Source organism: Perognathus longimembris, chromosome 9 (genome assembly GCF_023159225.1).
Source record: "Perognathus longimembris pacificus isolate PPM17 chromosome 9, ASM2315922v1, whole genome shotgun sequence".
NCBI lineage: Eukaryota > Metazoa > Chordata > Mammalia > Rodentia > Heteromyidae > Perognathus > Perognathus longimembris.
Genome location: NC_063169.1, coordinates 52,215,434 through 52,224,752, shown reverse-complemented (window position 1 = coordinate 52,224,752; position 9,319 = coordinate 52,215,434). Strand labels below are relative to the sequence as shown.

The window sequence follows — 9,319 nt, the reverse complement described above, 5'->3', positions numbered from 1 at the left end:
ACTCAGGAGGCTGAAGAAGGAGGATCACAAGTTTCAGACCAACCTGGGCTACATAGCAAGAACTTCTATTTCCTTATTTAAAAAAAAAAGTGAAGAGAAAGGAAAATAAATGTTGGAAGTTTGGTATTCTATTTATGGTTTATCAGATATGTAAATAGCCTGTTGGAAAAAAGATGCCTCCCGAATGGTTGATCTATTTGATGTTTAGCAAGGACTGTTTTTTTTTACCACTGAAAGAAAACCCTATGTCTCGGGAAAATTCTGTCAATCCCAGACCAGACAGAAAGCTAGTAACCTTCTATCCACATTCACCTGACTCTAATTTTTTATTACATTTGGCCTGAACACACACACACACACACACACACACACACACACACACACGAGAGAGAGAGAGACAGAGAGAGACACACAGAGACACAGAGAGAGACAGACAGACAGAAACAGAAAAAGAGAAACTTTTTTAATTTATAAGAAATGATAAGCTCCTAAGATTTTCCATTTTGTTTGTCTTGAATTTTGCATTTTCAATTAGCAATAATCGTGCCTCGGATAAACCTCATTGGCTACGATACTGCCACTGTGCAAAGCTTGAATTTTGCACTTTCAGATTCAAATTAAAACATGACCAAAAGAAACTCCACTTTTAAAAGCCAGTGTGGAAGAGAGAAGATGATGCCAACACAATAGGGAGGCACCCCAACTTGCTCCAACCAAATAGTGAGTTGGGAACTCCAATACCCAACACCTCATCAAGAGACTGGCAAACTCAACAACTAGAACAAACAGAGAAACACAGGAAATGAAAAAGAATAAAGAACAAAAAGCCAATGTGAACTGGAGTCATGGCACAAGTTTTAGAATGCCTGTGGGGGCCCTGAGTTCAAACCCCAGTTCTACCAGGAAAGAATATAACCAATATATATATATATATACCAATATATACCAATATAACACAAAAGAAATTTGACTCTGTCACCTTATTATTTATTCATCTCTTCATGCATTTAATCAATAATCATTTATATATAGTCTCAATCACATGTAAGACATTGGACTAGGAGTTTCATTTAAATGTAGTAGTTTTACCTATCCAATCACTAAAGTCAAACTATGAAGGTCGAAATACGTGGTTTTGTAGTAAAAGCTTTGGTAGTGTTACATCCTGCCTGTGTGTAGTCATTGCTTGTAGAATCATTTTGATCAAGCTTAGTCATAGAAATCTATATATCAACTTAGTGGTGATTCATCACCATCTTAATTGATATGAAGTGTCCCTTGCTACACATACTGCCCCACTCGTGAAAAACACACCCACAGGATCTGACATAGAACTAATATTTAAATGGAATATATTATTGCTTTGTTTGATGGAGCTTCTTAAAGCTGCATGCTGATTATATGAACCAACATTTATTTCCTGCTTGCTCTGTTCATCAAAGACACTGATACAAAAAAAAGAAAGATTTTTAAAAGAGATACTTTATTTTTCTGAGGCCTCTTGAAACAAAGACCAATTTTTCCTGACCTCTTCTCTGAGCCACCTTGTGAGATGAAGTTGAGCTCACCGAATGATTCAGTATAGTATCGAGTCCAGGAGAAGGAAAATTCAAAAACCAAAACAAAACACTAAGCTAAGGTCAAACCTCTTTATAGTCATTCCTGCAGGGAAAATCAGTGTTCAAAATTTAATAAAAATATTATGCTCACTGGTAACACTTAGATTTGGGCTCAAATATGGCATATGCATTTCTAGTCCTTACATATATCAAGACTGGAAAACTCAATTATGTATGATCAAGTTAAATGGCTGTTAAGTGGCAGAGAATTGGATTTTGATGGTTTGCAAATTCTTGCCAAAAGCTTAGGAGGCATTTTAATGTGTAAAAATACAGCTAAAATATAGTGTTGCAATTGTAATCAAGTAAGAAATGAGGGTGTCGTGTGTGTGTGTGTGTGTGTGTGTGTGTGTGTGTGTGTGTGTGTGTTCCCATCCTGGAGTTTGAACTCAGGGCCTGGCTACTGTACCTAAACTCTTTGTGCTCCAGTCTACTGCTCTACCACTTGAGCCACAGCTCCACTTTTAGCTTTTGGGTGGTTAATTGATAAGAAGTGTTTCACAGATTTTCCTACCAGGGCTGGGTTTGAATTGTTATCTTCAGATCTCAGCCTCCTGAGTAGCTAGGATTACAGCCATGGGTTACCAGCTCCTGGTTTTGAAAATATCCGTTTAAATCCAACTTCTCACTTCATTTGCCATGGGTAATAATTTGTAATAATTCTGGGCTAGTGTTTTTTTCAATGGATGAACTCAGGACTTGCACATGCTAGGCAAATGCTCTACTGCTTGAGTTATATCCCCAATCCTTTAGTTCTTCTCTTTTTTTTTTTTTTTTTTTTTTGAGACAGAGTCTCACCAATTACTTTTCCCTTTGTCCCAACTGGCCTTGAACCTGCAATTCTACCTCTGCCTCCTGAGTAGCTGGAATTACAAGCATGTACCACCATGCCTGGCTTGATATTTACCTCTGCATAAAAGACATAAGAGAATTAATTTACTGATTCTATTTCTCTTTCTAAGTTCAAACAATGCACTCATCCAAAGGAAAAATCCAAGAAAAGAATTCTCCTTCCATTTCAGACCCTCTAGAGTGATAAAATATCAGCTTAGACAACATAATAGGAAACAGGAGGCTTCTATGATACATGTTCATAGACTAAGGTGATTGTTCCTTTTCCTAATTCCCAGTGGAGAGACTTTTAGAACTCAGATAGATGGTAACAGGATTTAAGAGATTTATTGACCTGCATTTGAAATTTAGTGCCAACTTCTTAGATGTGTGGACTATGCCCTTGTTTCTGAAACAAAGTCTGTAGTTTGGGAAGGATGAGTGAGAGAATAGATGTTGAGTGTTGGGTACAAGGTAGACATCCAATGGTAGTTGCAAGATTCCAGACTGTTAAGAACTCACAAGGCCAGACTCACAAATCTCTCCCATTCCCCTAATGATGACAGGCTCTTAGCTGAGGAAGACTAAGTCTACACTAGTTGGAGATCTCCTCTCACTCACATGCAGTCAAGTAAAAGACTTAAGTTGGGTGTGGAATAAACTCAGACACACTGTGGAGAAGCTACTGTTGGAATGAAGGGTCGTGTCCATGTCCTAGTACTAGGATGGCAAGATTTCCCACCCAGCAGCATGGTTTTCCTTCCAACTAATTAGTTTTCGTAGTGATTTCTAGTATGAATTTGCTAGTATAATGGAAATGCAATCTACAGTTCTCTATTTCTTATTGACACTCTGAGGAGCAATAACAGTCAGGGCTTGCAGAGCTTATTAAGATTAATACTTAAATGTGGTTAAGTGCATTCCAAAGCCCAAGTGAAGAATATGCACTATTGATTCTGTTCACAGCCACAGCTTTTGTAGAGGGCCTATTAAAGTATGACGAGTTATCTATGCAAATTAGTTCCCAATGAGCAGCTTTTCTCCTTTCAAAATGAGGCAACCTGAAACCAAAGCTGAAATAAGCTGGAAATTTATGAATATTTAGAGCCTTTTATAATTTTTTTCTATGTTTTATGTAACTTACTTACATAAGGTTGTCAATGTTTAGTATCCCAGGTGTAAACAACAGTTTTCTAAATTGGCTCTTAAGGATAGAGTAAAGACATAAGGACATAATAAAACATCTATGTTTCTCATCTATCTTACAAAACTTATTTGCCTTCCTCCTTGAGATCCTCATGCAGGTGGAAAACAGACCCTAGATCAGGTTTGGTACAAAGGAAACATATTCTTGAGTCCTCATGGTCCAAAATTCTGTTGAAGCAAACAAAATGGTATAAAGACTGTTATTTATATAAGAACCAAGCTCTGCCCAGGCAATTATTCTGGCCCTCTTTGTCAGAGATCAGCCAATCAGAAATATTCTAAAGCGTTTTCTGCTAGACAGCCTTAGTAAGGATTTTTTTCTCTTTTTTTCCCCTGTAGTTTCTCTTCTAAGGGGAAATTTGCATGAAAATTAACCATTTAAAACTGTACCACTTAGTGTCATGTAGTCCATTCACAATATTATGCAACCAATGCCTCTGTCTCAGTCTAACACATTTTCACAACTGCTCCCCCCCCAAAAAAAAAACTTTAGACACATTCAGCAATTACCTCCTCCAACTTCCCTCAACCCAGACACCAGATTAAGACACTAGATTGAGAATTTACTGTCTTTACGTGGGAAACAGGAAACTAAAACAATAAATATGAGATTCCCAGGTCTCTGTCCAAGAGTCTACTACATTCAATCCTGAAAGCCATTTTTCCAGACCCCTCCGCAGACTGAGATTTCTGTACCTGTAGTGAATAGGTGAGTCTAATAGGGTAACTGAGATGTGAAGAAGAGAGGACCCTTTGAGATGATGACAGTGGTAGAGATGGAAAGACAGGTGAGCAGGAGAGTCAAGCTGGGAAGGAAGGCAGGTGAGGAAGGAGGGAACAAGAGAAGAAAAGAAGCAATGGATGGACAGATGGTATTCTATGCACCACTGATCAGTTTTTATGAACTTGTCCTTGCTAGGCAAGCACTTTGATACTTGAGCCAAACTTCTAACCCTCTTGTCTTTAGTTTGTTTTTCAGAGAGTCTCTTGATTCTGTCTTGACTGGCCTCACACATAGTCATGCTACCACCTCCATCTCCCAAGTAGTTGAGATTACAGATGTGAACTATCGTGCCAGGACATGTGATCAACCTTTGTTCATTTTGTCAGGGGAGACGGCAGGTGCCAGTGCAGGTGCAGGTGGAATGGAGGTAAGATGCTTCCTGATGGATGTCTGCTGCTGTCTTTCTGCAGGATTAGTCGTGACTCCTTGCTAAGAGTGTGGGTGTATGTGGGGGAGTGGGTGTGGTTCCTTACAGGAGCATAACAAGAGATGGGAGACTACAGAGAAGGAAGGCATGCTTTCTAGAGAAGCTGAGTACATTTGCACATCCTTGCTGAGACACAGCTTAGGGAAGCATATTGTGTGTGTATGTGTGTGTGTGTCTGTCTGTCTGTCTGTGTCTGTGTCTGTGTCTGTGTCTGTGTTTGAGTTAGGAGCTCCAGTTCAGTTGGTTGTGAACCCTTTATATTTCTTTTTAATTTTCTTTGCTGGCACTAGAGGTTGAACTCAGGGCCTGAGCACTGTCCCTGTGCTTCCTGTTCAAGGTTGGTGCTCTACTTGTTATATAGCAAATTATATGAGAAAACACATCTTGAAGGATTGAATCTTGGAGGCTTTATTAGAGCATTAGCAGTTGGCACGTAGCCAGCTGTTACAAAGGCCTGCAGACCACAAATACCCTTAACACTATCAGGAAACAGGCCAGAGAGGAAAGAAAGAACAAAAACCATACCAACAAACCAATTCAGCTCCAATAGAGAGCTGACTTAGGACACCATGGTGACCAGAATTGAGCCAGGAGACAGGATACAGGACAAAAACACGGAGACATGTGGCATGATGATGGCACCTGGGCTGATCTGACCCTAACTAGGATCAGGTCAGGGGACAGAGTCACAAGAAGCTCCCAGTCCCAGACACTTGACTGTCAGGTTCAGTAACCTATAGACCAAGGGCGCACCCCTGTCTCTAGGGATTTAGGAACACCCATAAGCTGAGGGTGGGACTTCCCTTCCTCTAGGAATTCAGGCACACCCATGACCATAAGGTGCCAGACAGTACAACTCACCATGTGGCCAATGATGGCACTGGCCATATCTGAACTCCATACTACATATTCACTTGAGCCACAGCTCCACTTCAGTGGGGGAACGGGGTATGGGGAGGTTGTTTAGTTTAATTGCAGATAAAAGTCTCATGGGCTGTTCTGCCCAGGTTGGTTTTGAATCACAATCCTCAGATATCAACCTCCTGAGAAGCTAGGATTATAGACATGAGCTACTAGTGCCCTGCTAGGATTCGCTTTTACTGGTATCTATGTGCCTCATGGTCACCACCAGTTTGTTAATGAGGCATGGCTTCTAGAAGTGGTTTCACCATCTACTGGATCAACCTACCAGCATCATGACATCAAAGTAAAGAGCCAAAGGAAGTTAATACATAAATGTTTCCTGTGGTGCTTAGCTTCACAAGGTGAGGAAAGAGACCCCAATGTCTGACATATATGGAGCCAGGAGCTAGTGGGCAGAGTATTCTTCCAATTAGCAGAATTTTAAGTGGAAGAGTGAGCATTCATTATGTATAGCAAAATTTCAATTTCTCTCCTGTTAAAATATACTTGATATGAGTATATAGGCAGTAAGACAGAATATATATATATATATGTATATATATATGTATATATATATATACATATATATATATGTCTGATTTTCTTTCTTTACCTTTACAGAACTGGGATTCAGGCCTAAACTATTCCATGATTTGCTCTTAATCTTGTTTCAGCTTTTCCCCAAAATCACTCAGGAGTATGAAGCCCAATAGAACAAAATTAAGATGAATGCATAGGGGTGATTACATTGGGCTTGGCACTACTGTGTGCAAATTCAGTGATGAAACCAGCAATCATAGAGAGTCTTAGAGAAAGACTTCGGTAGCTCTTGATGATGATTTTGGCTAGTGTGCTGGTCTGCTTGCTGGCTTGTTAGGTAGCCCTATTAGCAGCCAGCCTAGGGTCACAGAGTTGTCCCAGTTCTCAGTCAAGTTGCAAAAGTGTGGACTTCCTATTTCTAGCAAGCTGACATCAGAGCACTGACACTGCTGCTATCAGTAGCACCCAGCAGTTTCATTGGCGGTTTATTCTTTCAAAATTAGTTTGGGGAAACAAAATGCCAACCCCCCCCTTTTTTTTTTCAAGTTCCTAGTTCTTTTCTGATGTAAAGAGGGATCCCAGCCCCCATGGAATTGTCATGTTCAATGACTATGAGAAGAGGTAACTTGATTTATGAATTTTTGCTTACATAGGCACCAGTTATTACTTTAAGAAGAGCCTATAAAGTTCAATTATTTATCCAGGTGGGAGTCTAAGATTATTACTCTAGATCTAGACTGAAGGAGTATCTATCAGCTCTATGGTGTAACAGTTATGTGATTCAAAATCAAGTGACAAGTTTTATGAGGATGATAAGTCACTTTTCTACATAGGAGTGGGGGGGGTGTTGGAGACAGAAAGGAAAAAGGAAAGGAAGGAAGGAAGGAAGGAAGGAAGGAAGGAAGGAAGGAAGGAAGGAAGGAAGGAAGGAAGGAAGGAAAGAAGGAAGGAAGGAAGAAGCTATTTCCAAGGTTCTTAGAATGGTGCCTGGAACTTATTTTATCATATCTCAGGATTGGATACTATGGGACCATGAAAATTGTGTTGTAAGGCTCTTTTGGCATGTGGAACAATTTATTATAAAATGGTATATGGAGAATAAATCTAATTTGATTTTTAAAAGATATACAGTATATCTTAAAGATATTTATAAGAAGAGGGGAGGGAAAAGGGGAGGAGGGGAGGGCCTGCAGGTTATACAGGTCCCTAGTCCCTTTCTCATACTCTGATATAAGGCAAACAGTTCCCTTCCACCATATGCTTCTCCTTTCATAATACTCTGCCCAAGTATGTGGAGCCAAGAGACGATGCACTGAGCTCTCTGAAAGCAGGAGCCAAAATTCATTTTTCTTCTTGTGAGTTATGTCAGGAAAATACTGAATAAAGATTTTAAAGATTATGAGTGGTATTTACTTATTCATTATGTTTTGCCTATTTTTCAAGTTTTATCATAAAAAACTAATGAATCTCACTGATTTTATAATAAAGAAAAAATAAAATACAATGCAGCCCACATTAAAAAAAAAAAAGGTCTTGTTGAACACTTCAGAATTTCAGAGTATCCTTGAATTCCCAGGCCTCCTGCCCCAACCTCTCAGGTGCGAGGACTAGAAGTATGTTCCACGCCACTGGTGGCAGCCTGTAATTTTTTTTAATGGTTCTGAGTAAGAAATTTGAAGTCAATTAGAAGAGAGGCTTTCCATAGTAATAATCAAGATCAAAGAGAATCCATTTCAGTTGCAGAAGAGCAAAGATGTCTGAGGCTCAGTCTAGGTTTCTGTAGGGAAAGGAAAATAATGCAGGATTCTAGCTCAAGGATAGCTTTAGATCTTCACTGAAGAGTGGTAATTGTGTGACATTCCCTGAGCAAGTCTGCAGCCATGACCTTCTAAAATCACTTCTAAATTTAGGCTGCTTGATGCTTGATGTGGAGACAGATGAAGGACATGTATGAATTTAATAATGATACCTCGAATCCTACAGGCCTTTCTTTTATCATCTTATTCATATAATGAAAACAAACATAAGATTAGTTTTATATAGCTTCCTGCCATAAAGTGGAAATTAAACGAACTCACTAATGTAACAGCTCTATAATATTTACTTCTTTTATTAATATACAAGTTCAAAGAGCAAGTATAAGCTCCATTTTAAGAGACTAGTTCTAGCTAGTTTTTATGTCTATTATTTATTTGACTAAAACAATAATTAAGTACAAATCAAGTGTCTATTTGAAAAAAAAAAAGTTGGCCTCAAAATTAAAATTTATTATTACTAAGAGCCTCCTACTGTGCCGTGTCAGGTCTTGCAGCTCGATAGTCTACTTTATCTAAACAAATGGGGAGAAAGACAGCACCTACCCAGGTACTCCTGGCTAACACTTGCAATCCTAACTACTAAAGAGGCTGAGATTTGAGGTTCATGGTTCAAAGCTAGCCTGGGCAAGAAAGTCCACGAGACTCTTTTCTCCACTTAACCAGCAAAAATCCAGAACTAGAGCTGTGGCTCAAGTAGTAGAGTCCCAGCCTTGAGTGAAAAAGCTAAGGGACACAGTCTGGGGGGCAAGCTCTAGTGCTGGAGGAAAGAAAAGAAAAAGATCCCCAGCTCTGGGACCCTTTTGGGACCAGAGTCCATTTCATTGTTTCTTTCATTTCCAAATAAACCTGCTCTGCCCATTTGAAATTTTCTTGCCCTTTTTTTTGCCTTTTTTTTTTTTTTTGCCCTTTAATTCTTTCATCAGCAAAGAAAAAGAGCCCGAGCCCTCATTAGGCTGCATCACATGGTTGATTATTTTCCAATCTGTCTCTTCAGCATATCTTCAAGTGACTGGCATAATGTAATGATTAAATATGTGTTGAAGCAGGGAAAAAATGAATCATTTCATGATTGAATGCTATAGACAGACTTCCTTAAAACCAGGCAGGAAATGCATTCAGTTTTCAAATTCCATCAGTTTCTGATTCCCAATACAAAGCTCTATGGATTGGGCATATTTGGTGGTTTTCCTTC

The 9,319-nt window shown here is 39.2% G+C and overlaps 1 pseudogene; it reads right to left on the bottom strand.

Moving 5' to 3' along the window:
• Nucleotides 1-468: 468 nt before the first annotated feature.
• Nucleotides 469-592, bottom strand: LOC125357820 (annotated as a pseudogene).
• Between the last annotated feature and the right edge of the window lie 8,727 nt (nt 593-9,319).